The 20,236-nt window shown below is 38.3% G+C and overlaps 1 pseudogene; it reads left to right on the forward strand.

Moving 5' to 3' along the window:
• The first annotated feature begins 13,727 nt into the window (after window positions 1-13,727).
• Window positions 13,728-18,365, forward strand: LOC105537213 (annotated as a pseudogene).
• The last annotated feature ends 1,871 nt before the right edge of the window (window positions 18,366-20,236 follow it).

Genomic DNA, 20,236 nt, shown 5'->3' on the forward strand with positions numbered 1-20,236 from the left:
CTTCTACAAATATAGGTGGAATGATTCAGAGACTTAAACTTTAATAGATGTCCCAATTATACCATGGCCAGATGAAGACAAACTGGAGCATTCACAAAAACATTTCTATTTCAATGTTGAACTAATGGAAAGTGGTTTTAGTTAATTCTCATTAACTCAATTTTGCCCCAGTCAGATGCCCTTCATGATTTAGAAGGAGTGCAAACTTCTTGCTTCTTATTACCCAAGATGTTTAATCCTTTTAACTTACAGTTCATATTATTAGTCAATATTGGCTGATATTAATTACATGTTGTGGTCATTATTAACTGCTTATAGTAAAATATAGGGAGACCAATCTGCTAAAGACTTTCTTTCTAAAACTTCTGCCTTAGCTATGTGTACATTATATACTCTTGGCAGGTAATGAGAATAAATATTTAGGGGGCATTTTTTCAGCTCCACTGAAGCATTTAACTTAATTGATTACACTTGGCTTTTACAGATAATGAGGACTCCCTGGCTGTAAATTGCTCAGATGACTGTTCTCAACGGAAGAGGATATAATTAACCAGTAATTTCTGTTTCAAACGATAACATACAAAAACAATGGGCAGCTTCCATTTGCTTGGGGATAAAATAATTTAGAAAAATTACAGACTATCACTATTTAAAAGCAGCAAGTGTAAAAGAGGAGACTAATGGTTTTCTGGTCAGTTTTTTTACTATTAAATCAGAGAATTCTCTAAAAAGATAATGCTAGCTGTATTGAAGCAAACTAGTGTGTTTATTGGCTTCTGTGAACACCTTTAAGAGGTTCAGTTTGCAAGGGTATATCAAACATGGGGGAACTTTTTTTTTATAATTCTGCTTTAGTATTCCACTTCTCAGAATCTCTCTTAAATAAATACTTTAAAATAATTCAAAACAAAACAAAACAAAAAAACCCACACAACTGTCTTCAACTGGTTATTTTGTCACTATAAATGAATGAAGAAAAAAATTATTTTAACTGTCTCTTCTCTCTCAGAAGTGTGACCAGATTTTGGAATCTTTCTTCTGGGATTCCTCTCATAAGGGAGAGCAAGTTGAATAAAGAGAAATATCCAGGCTTTTGGAGAAAACAGACAACAGGATGCTATTGAAGTTGGTCATTCAGTAGTTGCTTCAGGAAAGTAGAGGCCCTGTGCTTTCAAAAGCCTAAGACGGAGATAGGAATAACTGAAGAGTTTACATGTTATGGGGGACCCAGACCGAAGTTAACACAGAATGACTGGGGGTCACTGGAGGGGCACACCCCACCCCTCAGGATTCCTGAGCCCACAGACTATGCTAGTGTGATGCTCTGAGTCACAGAACCCATCCTCAGCTTCCTGGATTACTTATTTCTAGGGCTCTTAAAAATTCCCAAAGAAGGTCATACCCTCCCTGTATCCCTTAAAAAATGATTAGAATTGTTACAAAATCTTCAATATCTAGTGGTGATGGTGAGGCTGCGGGATCCATTACAGAAACCATCATTACTGCTTAATATCTTAAATCTATTAAACATATTTGATCAAATTCTCCTAAATATTCATTTGAAACAACACGACTAATATATCATGTTCTCTTAAGTGTTTGAAACCTATAAAGGTACACAAATAAAACATAAATGATCACTATAACACCTTATTTCTATCTACACACATATACATATATAAACTGGTCACAAAATACTACAATTGCATGCTTATCTTAGCATCCTCCAAAAGCAGAGCCTGAAACAAAGGCTTGCAGGCTGATGGTTCATTGGGAAATGATCCCAGGGAATGTCAGCAAGGAATTCTGAGCAGAGTGAAGAGAAGCAAAGCCAATCAGGGATGCCTTATGAGGCTGATCATCACTCTTGACAACTAGTGGTGGTTCTAAATTAAATTATGAATGCATCTGAGACCTATTAGCAAGGAAACAACAGCTCTTTCATCCTCATTGGTCAAGGGAAGCCACAACAGTGTTAACTATCTCAAACTTTCAGGGTGCACATTTGTGGACTCCCAAGTAGGTTCTCTTGAGGACAGGAAGTGAGAGTTATGTGACTTGAGCTCTAGTCACAAATCCTGTGTGGATCTGGACATTATGGTAATGTCTAGAGGAATAGACTAAATCAAAAAGTTTCAAAATCATCTCTTATAATTTGCCATCGTCAATAGAACATTATGTTGTACTCACTCTTTCACCAAATAGGTTCCTGGCTGACTGCCACTTTCTATAATAATTATGACTCCTGCCATAATTCTTGTAGATTTCTATATCCAGTTAATGATTGACTCTAGGATACCGGCCATTCAGTATCTTGATCTCCCTTCCATTCTACCTTCACCACTAGTGGGCGTATATTAGACTATGTTATTACTAATAATGGTAACATCTCTACTCTCTCTATGAAACATCCAACTTTCCATACCTCACCTACTATATTTTTGATAACTCAACTTCAACATTGCATATGCCTCACAAGGACCTATAGCCCATCAATACTTTGGATTGTTTCTCCATTTCTTGTGTTCTCATTCCCCTTCTTACACTAATGAACTTTCATACAAAGTGTTCTAATTAGTCTCTGATATATGTCTTCAAATGTCTGTCCTCTCCCACAGTTTGATGAAATCACACAGATAAAGTCACTCGTCCTAATCTGTGCATCCTCCCACACAGAGGGAAATCACAGGACCAGGATGAGTGGTCTCACTTTAAACTCACCACCACCACCCTCAAGTGGGCTCTTAGTGCTGCTCAGGAATCAAACATTTCCCTATCCCATTTACTCTCCCACTCTGGCAATGATTTCCCCTCATTTCCTCACTCCTCAAGCTTCTAACACCTTTCTCATCTTCATTCTCTGCTAACCACCTTGCCTCCCATTTCACTAAGAAAACACAAGCAATTGAAAAACCTCTAGGAGCTCCCACTACCTCTTCTACTCTCTTCCCTGTATATTTTTCTGTGTACTCTACCCTCTCTCCAATTTCAGAGAACAAACTCCTCTTCTTGTAGTCTAAACTTTATTACTTTGAACCTCTCAAAGTCGACTTGCAAACAGAGTATATTCAGGTTGTGTGGGGCCTGAGCTTATAAATTTTGAAGACCCTCTTTAGGAAAGAGTACAAAATTATACATATAAAATTAGGTACAAATGTGAATATTTATTTAAGATAAAGCTCCACATACTTGAAATATAAAAAAATTGGAAAATTCTATAAGAATATTTAAATTAAGAAAAAGATACTTTTATTAACAGTCTCGTATGTTTCTATAATGCATTTTTTCTTCTATATTTTGTTGCATACTTGTTTGCCTTTGTATATGACAAGAATAAATTTTAGAATAATTTAAATAGATTAGAGTGGGATAGAATGGTAATCCAGCCATTCTTTTAGTATTATTGATTTTGAATTTATTGTTAATGTTTTAGAGAATTTAATTTCAACTTGAATATTGGTAATGTCATGTATATTTTTAAAGACTGTTGTCAATTTGAGACAATATTAGTTTTTTTCACATATGAGTTATAAAATTTTACTCTTGTGAGTAACAACTTTTAAACACCTGTATTCTTTTAGTGGATGACAGTAACCAATTTGTTATGGTATCATTGTAAGTTGCATATATCTTTATCAATGTCATTATTTTGTGGTAAACTATCAAGAAACAATTTTTTTTCAATGTGTTCATATGATTTATTTCTTCTTATAAATTTGGTTATCAAGTAAGCTGAGTTTATACATTAATTCCATTAAAAAGTATCTACTTAATTATTGATTTTTATAATATTAAAAATATTAAAGCAATTTGGCTTCTTTGATGTCAGAAATAACTTACCTTGCTTTAATAGAGGAATATATAAAAAATGATTTCATTGGTACAATCATAATTTTACAGACTATATTGTCATGTATATCCCAGACAGAACACTTGTGTTGTGACTAGTTATCAATGAAAAGCAAATTCTCTACCTCCAGTTTTTGGTATTTGATAATTTGAAGACTTTCCCAAAGACTAGCTTCTGATTCCACACATTGTAAACTTTTTCCTCATCCATTACTAACATAATTCAGGTACTGGGCATGGCAGGTCACTTTCATATTGAGATGTAGCCTCTGACCCTGCCAGGATGCCAGGTGAGTCAGCACTGTGGTAAGAGATAGGATTGCTGGAAGACATTGTACATGGAATCATGCAGCAGTGACTGGCAACTACAAAAACATATCTCGCTAAACTCAAATCAATTGCATTCCCTAGTTATATCTACCCCTAGCCTAATCTGCCAAAATGCTGGTGATCACTCTGGCACCACCTAACATGAGTGGATGGGAAGCTGAAGTGGGAAGAAATACTAGTCCTAATCATTTTGCGGCAAGATAGGTAGTCAAGGAAGTAACTGAGTTCTCAGCATGCAGCAACCATGGTGACCACACAGCCAACACAATAGACCTAAGAATTCGCATTGTAATTGAGCTCATTCAAGTTCCCTGTCTTCTGTAGGGAATTTCCCCTGTAGAGAGCACATGCACTTTGATTTTACCTGTCCTCAGAGTGACTCTTCTCTCTTTTTAATGGTAAAAAACACCTCTGGGTGAAGATTTAAAATGCTAATGAGACGTGAGATATGAACAAGCATGTACAGCTACTGTACGTGTGTACCCAGAGGACCACCCAGAACATGCTTACTATAACACCTCTTTCCACCTCCTTATGGATAATCCTATAAGACTCCCATAAAGATTGTTTCCTGGCCAGATGCAGTGGCTCACACCTGTAATCCCAGCACTTTGGGAGGCTGAGGTGGGAGGATCACGAGGTCAGGAGTTCAATACCAGCCTGGTCAATATGGTGAAACCACGTGTCTACTAAAAATACAAAAATTAGCCGGGCGTGGTGGCACGTGCCTGTAGTCCCAGCTACTCAGGAGGCTGAGGTAGAAGAGTTGCTTGAAACCTGGAGGCAGAGGTTGCAGGGAGCCGAGATCGCGCCACTGCACTCCTGCCTGGCGACAGAGTGACTCGGTCTAAGAAAAAAAAAAACAAAAAAAGATTGGCTCTCTTTGCCCATCTTTGCTGTCTCACCTTTATGAGCAGCTTGCCCTGAATTCTCTCTCTCCATGTACACAGGGTATGCTGTCTATTCTGCACTTACTTAAATCTTTTTTTTAAATAAATTACTTTATCTTGCACTTCTTTTGCTGTGTCTCTTATTTAAATCCTTTAAATTAAGAAGACAAGAACTGAGGTTTCACATCAGCCGTCAAAAATTTGTGTTTAAGATTTCCTTGCATTTGAAAATTTTACAAGAAAACATGTGACAATATCAACCTATTGCTTGGGTACGTTTTACGGCCTTGGGAGTAGCCTGTGAAAGTGAGGACCCCTGAAACTCAAACTTCATTAGCTTTATAGCACATCTGCCTACACTTACCAAGAATTTTGTTTCCTTCTCCAACAAAAATATTTCCCTACCTGAGGTTTTTCTCATCAGTAAACAAATATTCTTTTACATATATCGTGAATAAAATGTCTTGACAATTCTTTGCTCTCAAACTATTATCTCATTATTTTTCTTTCCTTTACAGTAAAACTATTTTCTAAACAGCAAAACTGTGTTGGATAAATTCACTCTAATTCCTCCCCTCCTAGGTTCTTCAAATTTGCTACATGCTTCCTTAATCGTTACCTCTCCTTTCAAACTGTTTTTGTCAACGTCACCCGTGACGTAACCTCAAAATCCCACATTCACCCACTCCTACCTGCAACTGCGGAAAACTTTCTCATCTCAGTTATTAGTGACTTCATGCTTCCACCTACTCAGGCCAAAATACTAGAGTCATCTCTGTTTCCTTGTTGCTCTCATAAAATTGTCAGAAAATCCTGTAGGCTCTCCCTTCCAGTACCTCTTGGTATAAGTCATCATCCTCTATCCCATAGAGGAACGCTACAGTCTCCTAACTGGTCCGTCTCTCTTTATTCTCAACAGGGCTGTTGGAGAGTTTGAAACTGTGAGCCAGGCCCATCCACTGCTCAAAACACTTCCGTGGCTTATACTTTTACTTGGAATATAAGCTGAAGTCTTTGCAATGGCTCAAAAAGCTCTTGCCAATCTGTCCATGACCTTCCTGCCCTAATTTCTACTCCTCCTTTGCTCACTCAGCCTTCCTCGTTAGTCCTTGAACATCCGGGTCGTCTCCCAGGCAGGGCAGTTCCTCTATCTGCAGTGCTCTGACTTGGACTATTCATGCTGCTGGACCCTTCTCGTATTCAGTCTTTACTCAAATTTTATCTTCGCAGTCGTCCTTCCCTGATCATTCTACTTAAAATTGCACTCTACAAATTTCCTATAGACTTCTGCTTTAGGAGTCTATAGAACTAATATACAGCACTAATCTCTACTCATACTCTATAGATCATGATTATCCTGTTTATTATCTGTGGATCCCCTGGACCCCACCCCCACTTTCTAAGAACAGAAGCTCCAAGAAGGCAGGGTACTGCTGGAATGAGGAATATCAGCCAGCACACACACAGAAAGGCACTCTGTAAAAATTTATTTGCTGAATATATGAAAGAACAAATGAATGACTAAAACTTTCTCTTATGTTTCTGATGTACCTCTCATCAGTAACAGAGAACTGGAATATTGTTAAACTCAGTATAAATTACTTATCTTTTTTTTTTTTTTTTTTAAGATGGAGTCTTGCTGTTTTGCCCGTAATCTCGGCTCACTGCAATCTCTGCCTCCGGGATTCAAGTGATTCTTTTGCCTCAGCCTCTGGAGGGGCTGGGATTACAGGCACATGCCACCATGCCTGGCTAATTTTTGTGTTTTTGGTAGGGACATGGTTTCACTATGTTGGCCAGGCTGGTCTCGAACTCCTGACCTCAGGCGATCCACCCGCCTTAGCCTCCCAAAGTGCTGGGATTACAGGTGTGAGCCACTGCACCCTGCCGACTTGCTTACCTTTTAACTGTCATGTTTTATTCATTTATAGTAATAGTAATTGATGGTATATTTTCTATTTTTTCTCCCATCTTAGTATTTTTGAAAATGTTGCTATTTCTACACATCTTTCACTTTTCTCCTTTCTTGTTTTCGATTGGATTGCTGAGGAATTTTTTCTCATTTCCAATTTTCCCCTCTGCTGACTTGGAAACTATTATCAACCATCGTTAGAGGCATGGCCACTCTATTTATAGGTTAATTTGCTAGTCTAATAAATGGATTTTTTTTATTGCTAAAGAAAGCACTAAGCTTCACCCTTTACCATTCTTCCTTGTCCATCCGTAAAGTTCAGAGGTATAATGACAAATTTTTAAGTGTAACTTTTAAAACTAAACAAAATATTATACTCAAGCATATCTCAGCACAAATGGAAACCTGAAAGCTGAAACTTGAAAGGTGAAGCTGTTCTCTTATATAGTTAGAGAACATGCCTACTGTTGATAAAAAGAGTCAAATACTGTAAAATACTTGAAGATATTTATTCTGAGCCAAAGCCTGATTAACGGTCCATTACATAGCCCTCACAAGATCCTGAGAACATGTGCCCAAGGTGGTTGGGTTGCAACTTGGGTTTCTACATATTAGGGAGACAAAAGACAACAATCAATACACGTAAGATGTACCTGGGTTTGGTTCAGAAAGGTAGGACAACTGGAAGCCAGGGCTTCCAAGTCATAGGCAGATTCAAAAATTTTCTGATTGACAATTGGTTGAAAGAGTTATTATCAATAGAAAGTCATGTCTAGGTTACCATAAGGGATTATGGAGACCAAGGTTTTGTCATGCAGATGAAGTCTCATGGTAGCAGGATTCACAGAGAATAGGTTGTAAGTGTGTATTATCAGACTTAGAGAGTCTGTTCTGTCAGCAATTCCAAAAGAGAAGAGGGTATAATGAGGTATGTCTAGCTCCCCCTTCCCATCAAAGCCTGAACTAATTTTTCAGGTTAACTTTGGAATGCCCTTGACTGAGACGAAGGTCCAGTCTGTTAAGATGGTTGAGGGGTGGGCAGTAACACTTTATTTTTGGTTTACACTACCATAGGACAATCTGTACTGTAGAATTACTTCAGAAACGTTAAACAACACTGATTGCTGGACCTCATTTCCACCCAATGAAATCATAAGCCTCAGTGAGGAACAGGTAGCAGGTACCTCTAGTGATTCTAATGTGTAGTCAGAGGTGAGTGTCGCTACTATGAATCATTCATATGCCTGACCTGGCAACACCTGGCGTTTTATATTCCAAATATCTTTCCGTATTATTCTCTACCTCTAACTTTCTATTTATAGCAGATAAAAATTCACAGATTCTTATTTTCCACAAAGTTTTTCTTCTCACTATTTGAAATTCTTACTTATTAGAAATTATGTTGAATTGACAAACATTTTGTAAGTCAGATATCATCTATAAAGGTACAAGCCGTGGTGAGTTGGTATTTAAGCCTGACTTTCTCAAGGGGAAGAGGACTGGTTTGTAGCATTTGCCAATTTTCCTGGTGTAAACACTCCTACAATGACTAGTGTTAAGCTATCAACTAGCTGTCACTAAAATTGTAATTCGAAAGAGAGGTGCACAGTTAGCTTTCATGAGCCTGTGAGCCTGCTCCAGGACACGATTGAGTATAAGGTTTTCAATCACATTACAGAATGATAGATTGACCACCTCATTTCGCAAATGAAGGATCCAAGATGCAGAGGGTTTAAGTGACTTGTTCTAAATGAAACATTTACTTATGAGAATATTGGTAATTAATATTGAAACAGAATGTGACATGAAACTCTAAAATTACAAGAAAACACACACACATACATATTAACTAATAAGAATCCCAATTAACCTAACACTATGTATTGACTGACTTTCTTTTCTTTTGCTAAGGTGTGATGTCTCGTCATCACACCTTATATATAATAGGCTTATATATAATAGGCATGATCCTGGTTTACATATTATGTAAGTGCTTATATATAATAGGCATGTTCCTGGTTTACATATTATGCTCCACTTTCTCTATTACTCTTCTTTAGATTAAAATTTGTTCTCACATTTACCAGGAAATTCTGCCTCAATTCTCCTCTTTTGAAATTATGGCTTGGTTCTTTCTTACATATTTTTCCAGATATCTTTAAAATATTTTAAATACTTTTCAAATAAATTATTTATAATTTTGTTTAGAATTAACCAATTAAATATGTTATTAAGGAAAAATAATAGTTATTTAAACATTAGGAATTTCCATCAGAAGAATTTTAATGCATTTACTATTTTTGTTGTTATTAGGAGTCAGTTTTCTTTCTTCATTTACAAGAAAATGGAAGACATTCATAGACAAATTATTAATTCTGTTTCTTGGCTAATTAACTTATATTTTCAAGATATGAAAACATATAAATACAAAAAACTATGCCACAAATATGTATACAACCATACAAATACATATATATACACATTTGATGCGTTCTCAAGTTGCATATTTGTGAATTTGCATGCTCACTAAAATGTCTTTGTAACCCCACAATCAATACTCCTGGTGCTTTAATGGTCATTCAGTGTCAATTGTGACTATGTACAGAGCAGCAAAAACTTTGAGCCACCCAACTCATGCACATTCCCAGCTGAGGTCAAGCAAGGTGATGCTTTGCCTTCTTGTTTCAACTGTATACCGTAAGAAGTGCCCATTTTGTGGTTTATTTAGTGCTGTTCTTTAAAGATTGTTTGTGCTTTTTGTTTGTGATGTTTGGTTTAAAATGACTTCTAAGTATAGGACTGCAGCCTAGTGTCCCTAAGTACGAGAAGGCTTAATGTGTCATAAGAAGGAGAAAATATGTGTGTTAGATAAGCTTCGTTTGGGTATGAGTTATAGTGCTGTTGACCTTGCGTTCAACGTCGATGAATCCACAATACAGTATATCCAGGAAAGGGGAGAAGAAATTCATTGATTTATATGTGAAGCTTCTACAGAAAGTGCTAAAGTGACACCTATAAGTGTTTAATGAAGCTACAGAAAAAAAATAGAAAATGGGTAAATTTGTGTCATCATGGGATAACAATCAATAAAAAAGGTGTATTAAACATCACTATTGTGAGGCTAAAAGCCAAAGAAATTTATAGTCACATAACCAGAGTCAGTAAAATGATAAACCCTTTGTGGCTAGTGTTTTATTATGAAGAAATACTGCATATAATTATTTGTAAGAAATATATATTAAATACTGTCTTTTAATAGAAATACACATAAAACAGGGTTATATATTGAGTGGTTTATGAAAATGTTATGACCAGAGGCCTAAAAGAACCTAACCCTGTATTTTACCCAGGACCAGTAACACAGTATTCAGTAATTCAGTGTTGATGGTAATTTTATAGAAGAACATAATTACCATAAGATGACAGGAATCAACTCTATATGATTACATGTATTTGTGTGTTTTACGTGAGTGTGCATATGTGTGTGTGTGGGTGTGTGAAGGTGTGCTAAAGGAAAGAAACATTACCTAGAATTCTGCAACAGTTATACAAACAAGAGGAATTTTTGTATATTCATTTGAATATATATTTTACAGAGTGTAAGTAGCTGACTTTTATGTACTTCAGATGTTGTATGTGTGTGCACATATAGATTACTATACACATGAATTTTCTATCCAAACATTTAAGTATTTTCTCATATTATTATAAATTATTTCTCACCATTACTTTTAATGAATACTAAAGGTTTTTTGTGGAAAAATATACTTATGTCACCATTGCCCCTGTGTTTGAGTCGTCATTTTCAAGTTTCTAACGTCTAATATAGAACTAAATGAATTTTATTATCTGCATATAGGATTATTTCTTAATAATAAACTGTAGGAGTCCTTTTCTGCTTTGTCATGTTGTAATATTTATTTAAAAAGCTTTAAAAACATGTTCTCATTTTTCATATAAATATAAAAGTAAAACAATAATTTTGAAACTCCTATATGAAATACTAGGAATATAATATTTTTGTGTCATCTTTTGGAATGACAGAAACTAACTACCCAAACTTAACTATCCCCAATTAAAATTATTTAAATGATTTCATTAATTTAACTCAAGATTGAATCTTTATCTGATTTTCTGTAATATTTAAATTTGCATGCAAATTTATAAAGAATTAGTTTAGATCTATATGTTTATTTGGTTTAATGCTCAAAGTCAATTCTTTTCAGTAATAATAACCTGGATAATAGATACCTGATTTTTATTTTAAGTGTTTAGTGTTTATTACTGTTTTTAGCAGACCTTTTTCCAACTAATCATTAACATGAACTTTATCTTTGCATTTTTTTCTTTTCTTTTCTTTCTTTCATTTTTTGAGACAGAGTCTTGTTCTGTCACCAGACCAGAGTGCAGTGGTGCGATCTCGGCCCACTACACCTCTGCCTCCCAGATTCAAGAGATTCTCCTACCTCAGCCTCCTGAGTAACTGGGACTACAGGCGTGTGCCACCATGCCCAGATAATTTTTGTATTTTTAGGAGAGTTGGGATTTCACCATGTTAGCCAAGATGGTCTCAATCTCTCGACCTCAGCTGATCCACCTTCCTCGGCCTCCCAAAGTGCTGGGATTACAGGCATGAGCCACCGCACCTGGCCTGCATCATGAACCTAGATGATTTACAACTTGATGATGTATGATTGGGCACTGATTTTTTTTCTTTTAAGGTTTTATAGATATTGCTTTATTTTCTTAAATCATTTGGTGTTATAAGATACATTTTGAGGTCAGTTTGATGTTTGTTCCATTATACATATGCTTAGCCATCATGCAACATTAAAACCACAGGCAAATGATGTTCATTAAACGTGGGTATGATCTTTACAATGAGGTACATAGTGTCTTTTAGAGCATAGACCTTGTGGATATGTGCAGAAAAACAGTTAATATTTCCTCCTCATTAACTCCTTAGAGTTTGAGATTTGGCCATCAGCCGTAGTTTCTTTCAACCACCATTCATGCCTTGTTATTTACTTCTGCTCAGACTGTAGTATTTTTTTATGATGTTCTTTATAAAACAATGTGTAGCAATGCCTAATAAGCTATTGTTGCCATCTGTTTTTTCCACTAATTCCTGGAGCATTCACCTGCCCTTAACATTCATAAAATTTGCATTTTAACACCCAGTGTGACAATTTTTCTAGGAGTTTTTGATGTCCCTCTAGTACTATATTTTCTACCTGCTTTGCCAGCCATTTCAGTTTATAACATTTCTCCAGAATGCCACATAAAGGCAGCGACTAAATTAGAGTAAGACAATAGCTTACAAAAAGGCACTAAATTTGAGAAACTCCACAACGGCTTGCTTTCTCTTGGCAGAGAACGTCAGCCATTACTCACTCTCTTTTGTTAACAGGCAATAAAAAAGTGCTTATTAACTATAATCTTCAGTAAAATTCTATCATATTTTGGCAATGAACTGAACTTTGATAAATTAATGCTGTTCTACAGCAACAATAAACACATTTAGCCAACATTTAAACCCTTTGCAAAATAACTTCAACCTGTCTTTCCAGATTTTTTTCTTTTCGTTTATGCAGGAGGTAATGTATTGTCGTCACTGGTGTGATGGTGAATGTTTAACAACCAGCTATTTGAAAAAATATTCTGATATTTAGTGTTTGCCAGTTTCTCAAGTGTGAATACTTCAACCATGGCTGATTTCAAACATGCTCCTTTGAGAAGAGAGCTGCATAATCAGCACTCAATATTTTATACAAGCCAGCCCAGAACGCCCTTGCATGTGCTAAAATCAGTTTGGAATTCTGTTATACTATTTATGAGTTATGTGATTGAGGTCAAGTTGCCAAATCTTCTTTCTTTATATTCTCGCCTATAAGGTAAAACTTAACATGTAGGGGTTCTTTAAAAATAGAGATGCTATACCAAAGCAATGTGTATGTTAGCAAATAATATATTCACTGAGTAGTATGTATTGTTATTGTTATTACATCTTCCTACATTTCTGTCTTAGTCAGCTCAGGCTGACATAACAAAATACCACAGACTGGTTGGATTAAACCACAGACATTTATTCTTTTGTACGTTTGGAAGCTAGACGTTTAAGATTGAGGTGCCATTGGAATAGGTTTCTGCTGAGACCTCTCATCTGACTTGCAGATAGTTACCTTCTCACGGTTTTCTCACATGGCCTTTTTCCTCTCTATGTTCCTGGAGAAAGATCTCCTGTGTCTCTTCCTCTCCTTGTAAGGACAGCAGTCCTATTAGATTAGGACCCTGCTCTTGTGACCTTATTGAACCTTGATTATTTTCTTAAAGGTCCTATCTCTAAATACAATGTCCATATGAATTTTGGGGAAACACATTTCAGTCCCTAACAATCCCTGCACATCCTCTAGGTTTTTCCTTGTGTACTTGCTATTTCCTAGGCATGCTTTGTTCTTGCTATTTTCTCTAATGATATGTCATGTTGATAGATGAACTCAGATTGTCAAATTCAAATTTATCAAAGCCCACCATAGCTACCACTATCCTCGGAAATTTCTTCCTGATCACCCTGACAAAAATAATCTTTCTCATTTTGGCACTCGAAAAGCTTTGGTTGTATCTTTCCTATGATGCTTATCTTTCTCTGACAAGTGTTATGCCATATTTCATCAATCTAACATACAGATTTTTCTCCACTTTAACACCCCTGAGATGTTTTGTTGTGATCTTAAGACAGAATAAAGATGAGGACTGCCTTATCAGTTAAAAATACTTCAATAACACCTCACATCATTGACCAGTATTAGTAATATGATATAGAAATTGTTCTCCAAATGCTCATTTTGCCAATGCTTTCATATATATGCACTTAACAAAATTAAAAGTAAAATTATATCTATGAATAGAACATTTTCTTCACATGTAAAAAGTTCAGTTTTTGTGTTCCTTTATTCTGTAAAAATGTATTATTTAGCATATATTTTAGTTTATTTGGCAACTTGCAAATAAGATCCCTGCTCATGTGGACAAATTTAAAATTGGAAGAAATGAGTAACTTTCTATGTGTTGTGATTTTAAATTCTAAGTTAAAGAAGCCTAATTTAAATTACCTACATAAAAAAGCACATTTATATTAACTGTATTATATTAAAGCATAATACTCAAAAAGGTAAAATCAGGACTCATATAAATATAAAATAAATATGTATTCAAGGGGGTAAGGTGCTGATCTAAAACTGGTTAATCTGGGTAATATCTTACAGGGCAATAAATCTTTGAGATTTTGTTGGTTTTCCTAAAAGAAAGTGTTTGCATTTGTACTGGAAAACCATTACACGTTGATCTCTATCCTTAAGTAGTGATAAAAGAGGCAGTTAGAGGCAGAGTAAGATGGCTGAATAGAAACCTCCACCAATTATCCCCCCTGCAGGAACACCAAATTTAACAACCATCTACATAAAGAAGCACCTTCATAAGACCCAAAAATCAGGTGAGTGATCACAATACCAGGTTTCAACTTCATGTTGCCAAAAGAGCACTGAAGAGTGTAGGAAAGACAGTATTAAATTGCTGACACCACCCCTCCCCACTCCATGGCAGCTGCTGGCCATGTGGTGTGGAGAAGAAATCTGTGTGCTTGGGGGAGGGAGAGTACAGTGATTATGGGACTTTATACTAGGACTCAGTGCTCCCAACACCGGGCAAAACTCAGCTAGCATCCATGTAGTGAACATTTAGACCAGCCCTAGCCAGAGGGGAATTGCACATTTCAGTGGTCAAAACTTGAATTTCAGCAAGCCTCCCAACTGTGGACTAAAGTACTGTGGCATATTAAATAAACTCAAAAGGCAGTCTAGGCCACCAGGACTACAATTACGAGGCAAGTCCTAGTGCTGAACTGGACTTGGAACTAGTGGACTTGCGAAGCATGCAACCTACTGAGAAACCAGCCAGGGCGGCTAAGGGAGTGCTTGTGGTACCCCTCCCCAGCCCCAGGCAGTGCAGCTCACTGCTCCAGAAGAGATCCCTTCTTTCTGCCTGAGGCGAGGCGAGGGAAGAGTAAAGCCTTTGTCTTGCAACTTGGATACCAGCCCAGCCACAGTAGGATAAGACACCAGGCAGAGTCGCAAAGTCCCCATTCCAGGCCCTAGATCCCAAATGACATTTCCAGATGCACCCTGGGCCAGAGGGGAACTTGCTGCCTTGAAGAGAAGGATATAGTCCTGGCAAGATTCATTACCTGCTCTTCAAAAGGTCATTGGCTCTGAATTTTCAGCAGTGGTATAACCAGATAGTACATGCTACAGGCCTTGGGTGAGATTCTGAGATGTGCTAGCTTCAGGCGTGACCCAGCACATTCACCGCTGTGGTGGCTATGAGAAAAGAACCTTCTGCTTAAGAAAAGCAGAGAGAAGAGCAAAGGAGACTTTCTCTTGAGCTTAGGTACCAGCTCAGCCACAGTGAGAAAGAGTACCAAGCAGGCTATTAGAGTACCTGATTTCAGACTTTGGCTTTTCGTTGGCACCTCTGGACCCACCCTGGGCCAGAGGGAAGCCTACTGTCCTGAAGGGTGAGTCCCAGGCCTGAAAGCATTCACCAAAAGCTAACTAAAGAGACCCTGGGCTTTAAGTGAACATCATGGTACTCTGGCAAAAGTCCCTGTGGGCCTGTGGTGGTGGTGTATATGAGGAGAATATTTTCCCTGGGGAAAGGGGAAGGAATAGTGGGAAGAACTCGGTCTGATGGTTTCAGTGCCAGCTTAGCTGTTGCAGGTAGATCTGTAAGGTTTCTGACTCCAGGCTCTGGCTCCTGGACATCTCTGGACTATCCTTGGGCCTGGGGGAACTTGCTTCCCCAAAGGAAAGGACAAAAGTCTGGATATCCTTCCCATCTGCTGACTGCAGAGTCCTAAGGTATTGAAAAAATATAAGCAGTAACCAAGCAGTAGTTACAGTGGGTTTGGGGGAAGACTCATTAATGTGCTGACTTAAGGTTTGACGCTGCACAGTCTCAGTATGGTGGTCACAGAGGTTTTTATGTCACATCTGACCCAGCACCAAGCAGCTCAGCAGAGAGGCAGAGAGAGAGAGAGAAAGAGAGACAGAGAGAGAGAGACAGAGACAGAGAGAGAGAGAGAGAGAGAAAGACAGAGAGAGGGAGAGAGGCTCCATTTATTAGGAAGAAAGTAAGGGAAGATAACAAGAGTCTGCCTGGTAATCCGAATAATTCTTCAGACCTTACCCAAGACCACCAATGTGGTACATCTATGAGTCTCAAAGAACCATAATATTACTGGGCTTGGGGTACCTTCTAATGCAGATACGACTGCAGTGAGCAAAAACTTAGATTCAACACCAAGTCCTTTCAGATATGTGGAAAGCCTTTCCAAGATGGATGGGTACAAACAAGCCCAGGCTGCAAAGGTTACAATAAATACCTAACTTGTCAATGCTCAGACATTGATGAACATCTACAAGCAACAAGACCATTCAAGAAAACATGACCTCATCAAACTAAATAAGGCACCAAGGACCAATCCTAGAGAGACAGGGTGACCTTTTACACAGGGAATTCAAAATAGCTGTTTTGAAGAAACTCAAGTACGTTCACGATAACACAGAGAAGGAATTCAGAATCCTATCAGATAAATTTAACAAAGAAACTGAAATAATAGAAAGAATCAATCAACCAGAAATTCTGGAGTTAATAAATGCAACTGATTACCTAATTCGTCAGAGTCTCTTAATAGCAGGATTGATAGAGCAGCAGAAAGAATTAATGAGCTTGAAGATAGGCTATTTGAAAATACAGTCAGAAGAGATAAAAGAAAAAAGAATAAAAACCAATGAAGCATTACTACAAGATCTAGAAAATAGCCGTGAGAAGCAACTTCTCCATTCCTCCTTGTATCTCCACTGCATTCAGGCCACCTGCCTCCACTCCTGCCTCCACTGTGTCCACCAGGGTAACCCAGAAGTCCTACAAGGTGTTCACCTCTGGCCCCTGGGCCTTCAGCAGCCACTCCTACACAAGTGGGCCCGATGTCCACATCAGCTTCTCGAGCTTCTCTTGAGTGGGCAGCAGCAGCTTCTGGGGTGGCCTGGGTGGAGGCTGTGGTGGGACCAGCACAATGGGAGGCATCGCAGCTGTCACAGTCAACCAGAGCCTGCTGAGCCCCCTTAACCCAACATCCAGGCCATGTGCACCCAGGAGAAGGAGCAGATCAAGACTCTCAACAACAAGGCCGCCTCCATTGACAAGGTATGGTTCCTGGAGCAGCAGAATATGATGCTGGAGATCAAGTGGAGCCTTCTGCAGCAGGAGAATATGACTTTGAGTAACATGGATAGCATGTTTGAGAGCTACATCACAACCTTCAGTGGCAGCTAGAGACTAGACCAGGAGAAGCTGAAGCTGGAGGCAGAGCTTGGCAGCATGCAGGGGCTAGTGGAGGGCTTCAAGAACAAATATAAGGATAAGATCAATAAGCGTACAGAGATGGAGAATGAATTTGTCCTCATCAAGAAGGATATAGGTGATGCTTATGTGAACAAGGTAGAGCTGGAGTCTTGCCTGGAAGGGCTGACTGACGAGATCATACAGGCAGCTATATGAAGAGGAGATCCAGGAGCTGTCCCAGATCTTGGACACATCTGTGGTTTTGCTCATGGACAACAGCTGCTCCCTGGACATGGACAGCATCATCGCCCAGGTCAAGGCCCAGTATGAAAAGATCGCCAACAGCAGCCAGGCAAAGGCTGAGAGCATGTACCAGATCAAGTATGAGGAGCTGCAGACGCTCGCTGGGAAGCATGGGGATGACCTGCATCATACAAAGATGGAGATCTCTGAGATGAACTGGAACATCAGCTGACTCCAGCCTGACACAGAGGGCTTCAAAGGCCAGAGGGCTTCCCCGGAGGCCACCACAGATCCTGAGCAGCATGGGGAGCTGACGGTTAAGAATGCCAACACCAAGCTGTATGAGCTGGGGCCCGACTGCAGTGGGCCAAGCAGGACATGGTGCAGCAGTTGCATGAGTGCCAGGAGCTGATGAAATCAAGCTGGCTCTGGACATTGAGATTGCCACCTACAGGAAGCTGCTGGAGGGCGTGGAGAGCTGGCTGGAGTCAGGGATGCAGAACATGCAGAACATGAGTATCCATATGAAGACCACTGGTGGTTATGCAGGTGGGCTGAGCTCAGCTTATGGGGACCTCACAAGCCCCAGCCTCAACTATGGCCTGGGCTTCAGCTTTGGCTCCAGCATGGGCTCCACCTCCTTCAGCTGCACCTGCTCCATCAGGGCCATGGTTATGAAGAGGATCAAGACCCACAATGGGAAGCTGGTGTCCAAGTCCTCTGATGTCCTGCCAAAGTGAACAGCCATGGCAGCCCCTCCCAGGCTACCCATCCTGTGGCTGTCCCAGAGCCCACGGGGAAGGCAGCTGTGCAGGGGAATGCAAGACCCACCTGAGGTTCAGCTCTAGCCTTCAGCCCACCTTCAGGGGCAGTTTACTGCCTGTAGTACCCCCTTTGCCCATGACTGCAGCTACAAGACAATTTTTTCCCCAAAATAAAACCTCAGCTAGCTCTGCGCGCACACACACACACACACACACACACACACACACACACAAATCTAAGAGTTATTGGCCTTAAAGAGGAGATAAAGAGAAAGAGATAAGGCTGGAAAGTTTATTCAAAGAGATAATAACAGAACTTCCTAAACCTAGAGAAAGATATCAATATTCAAGTTCAAGAAGCTTATAGAATCCCAAGCAGATGTAACTCAAAGAAGACTATCTCATGACATTTAATAATCAAACTTCCAAAGGTCAAGGTTAAAGAAAAATTCCTAAAAGCAGCAGGAGAAAAGAAACAACATAAAATCAAGTTCCAATATTCCTGGCACAGACTTTTTAGTGAAAATTTTACAGGAAAGGAGACAGTGGCATCACATATTTAAAGTGTTGGAGGAAAAAGAACTTTTATCCAAGAATAGTATATCCAATGTAAATATCCTTCAAACATGAAGGATAAATATTTTCCCACACAAACAAAAGCTGAGGGATTTCAACAATACCAGTTCTACAAGAAATGCTAAATGGATTTCTTCAATATGAAAGAAAAGGATGTTAATGAGCAATAAGAGATCATCTGAAGATTAAAAATTTACTGGTAATAGTAAGCACACAGAAAAACACAGACTATTCTAACCTGTAATTAATTATGTAAACTACTCATATCTTATGTAGAAAGACAAAAAGATGAACTAATCAAAACTAATAACTACAACAACTTCTCAAGACGTAGACAGTACAAAAAGACATAAATAGAAACAACAAAAAGTTAAAATGTAGGGAGACTATGTTAAAGTGTAGATTTTCTATTAGTTTTCTTTTTGCTTGTTAGTTGTTTGTTTATGCAATCAGTATTGAGTTGTCATCTGTTTGAAATAATGGGCTATATTATCTGCAATACTTATGGTGACCTCAAATCTAAAAACATACAATGGATACAGAAAAACCAAAAAGCAAAAAATTAAAACATATCATCAGAAAAATATTACGTTCTCTAAAAGGAAGACAGGAAGGAAGGAAAGAAAGAAAAGAAGACCACAAAACAACCAAAAAACAAATAACAAAATGGTAGGAGTAAGGGATGAGTCCTTACCTATCAACAATGACATTAAATGTAAGTGGACTAAATTCTTCAATTGAAAGATATAGAGTGGCTGAATGGGGAAAAAAAACAGACCCAGTGATCCGTTGCCTACAAGAACAACACTTCACCTGTAAAGACACGCATAGACTGAAAATAAAGGGATGGTAAAAGATATTCCATGCAATGGGAAACCAAAAAAGAACAGGAGTAGCTATACTTATATCAGACAAAAATAAATTTCAAGACAAAAGTATAAAGAAAGCCAAGAAAGATTATTATATAACGATACAGGATTTAATTCAGAAAGAGGAAATAACAATTTTAAATATGTATACACCCAACACTGGGGCATACAGATACATAAAGGAAATGCTAAAGAGCTAAAGAGAGAGATAGACCCCAATAAAATAATAATGAGTCTTCCACACCCCACTTTCAGCATTTGACAGAGCTTCTGACAGAAAATCAACAAAGAAACATTGGACTTACTCTGCACTATAGACCAAATGAACATAATAGATATAATTCACCCAGTGGCTTCAGAATACACAGTATTTTTCTCCTCAGCACATGGCTCATTCTCAAA

Source organism: Mandrillus leucophaeus, unplaced genomic scaffold, assembly GCF_000951045.1.
Source record: "Mandrillus leucophaeus isolate KB7577 unplaced genomic scaffold, Mleu.le_1.0 Scaffold102, whole genome shotgun sequence".
Lineage (NCBI taxonomy): Eukaryota > Metazoa > Chordata > Mammalia > Primates > Cercopithecidae > Mandrillus > Mandrillus leucophaeus.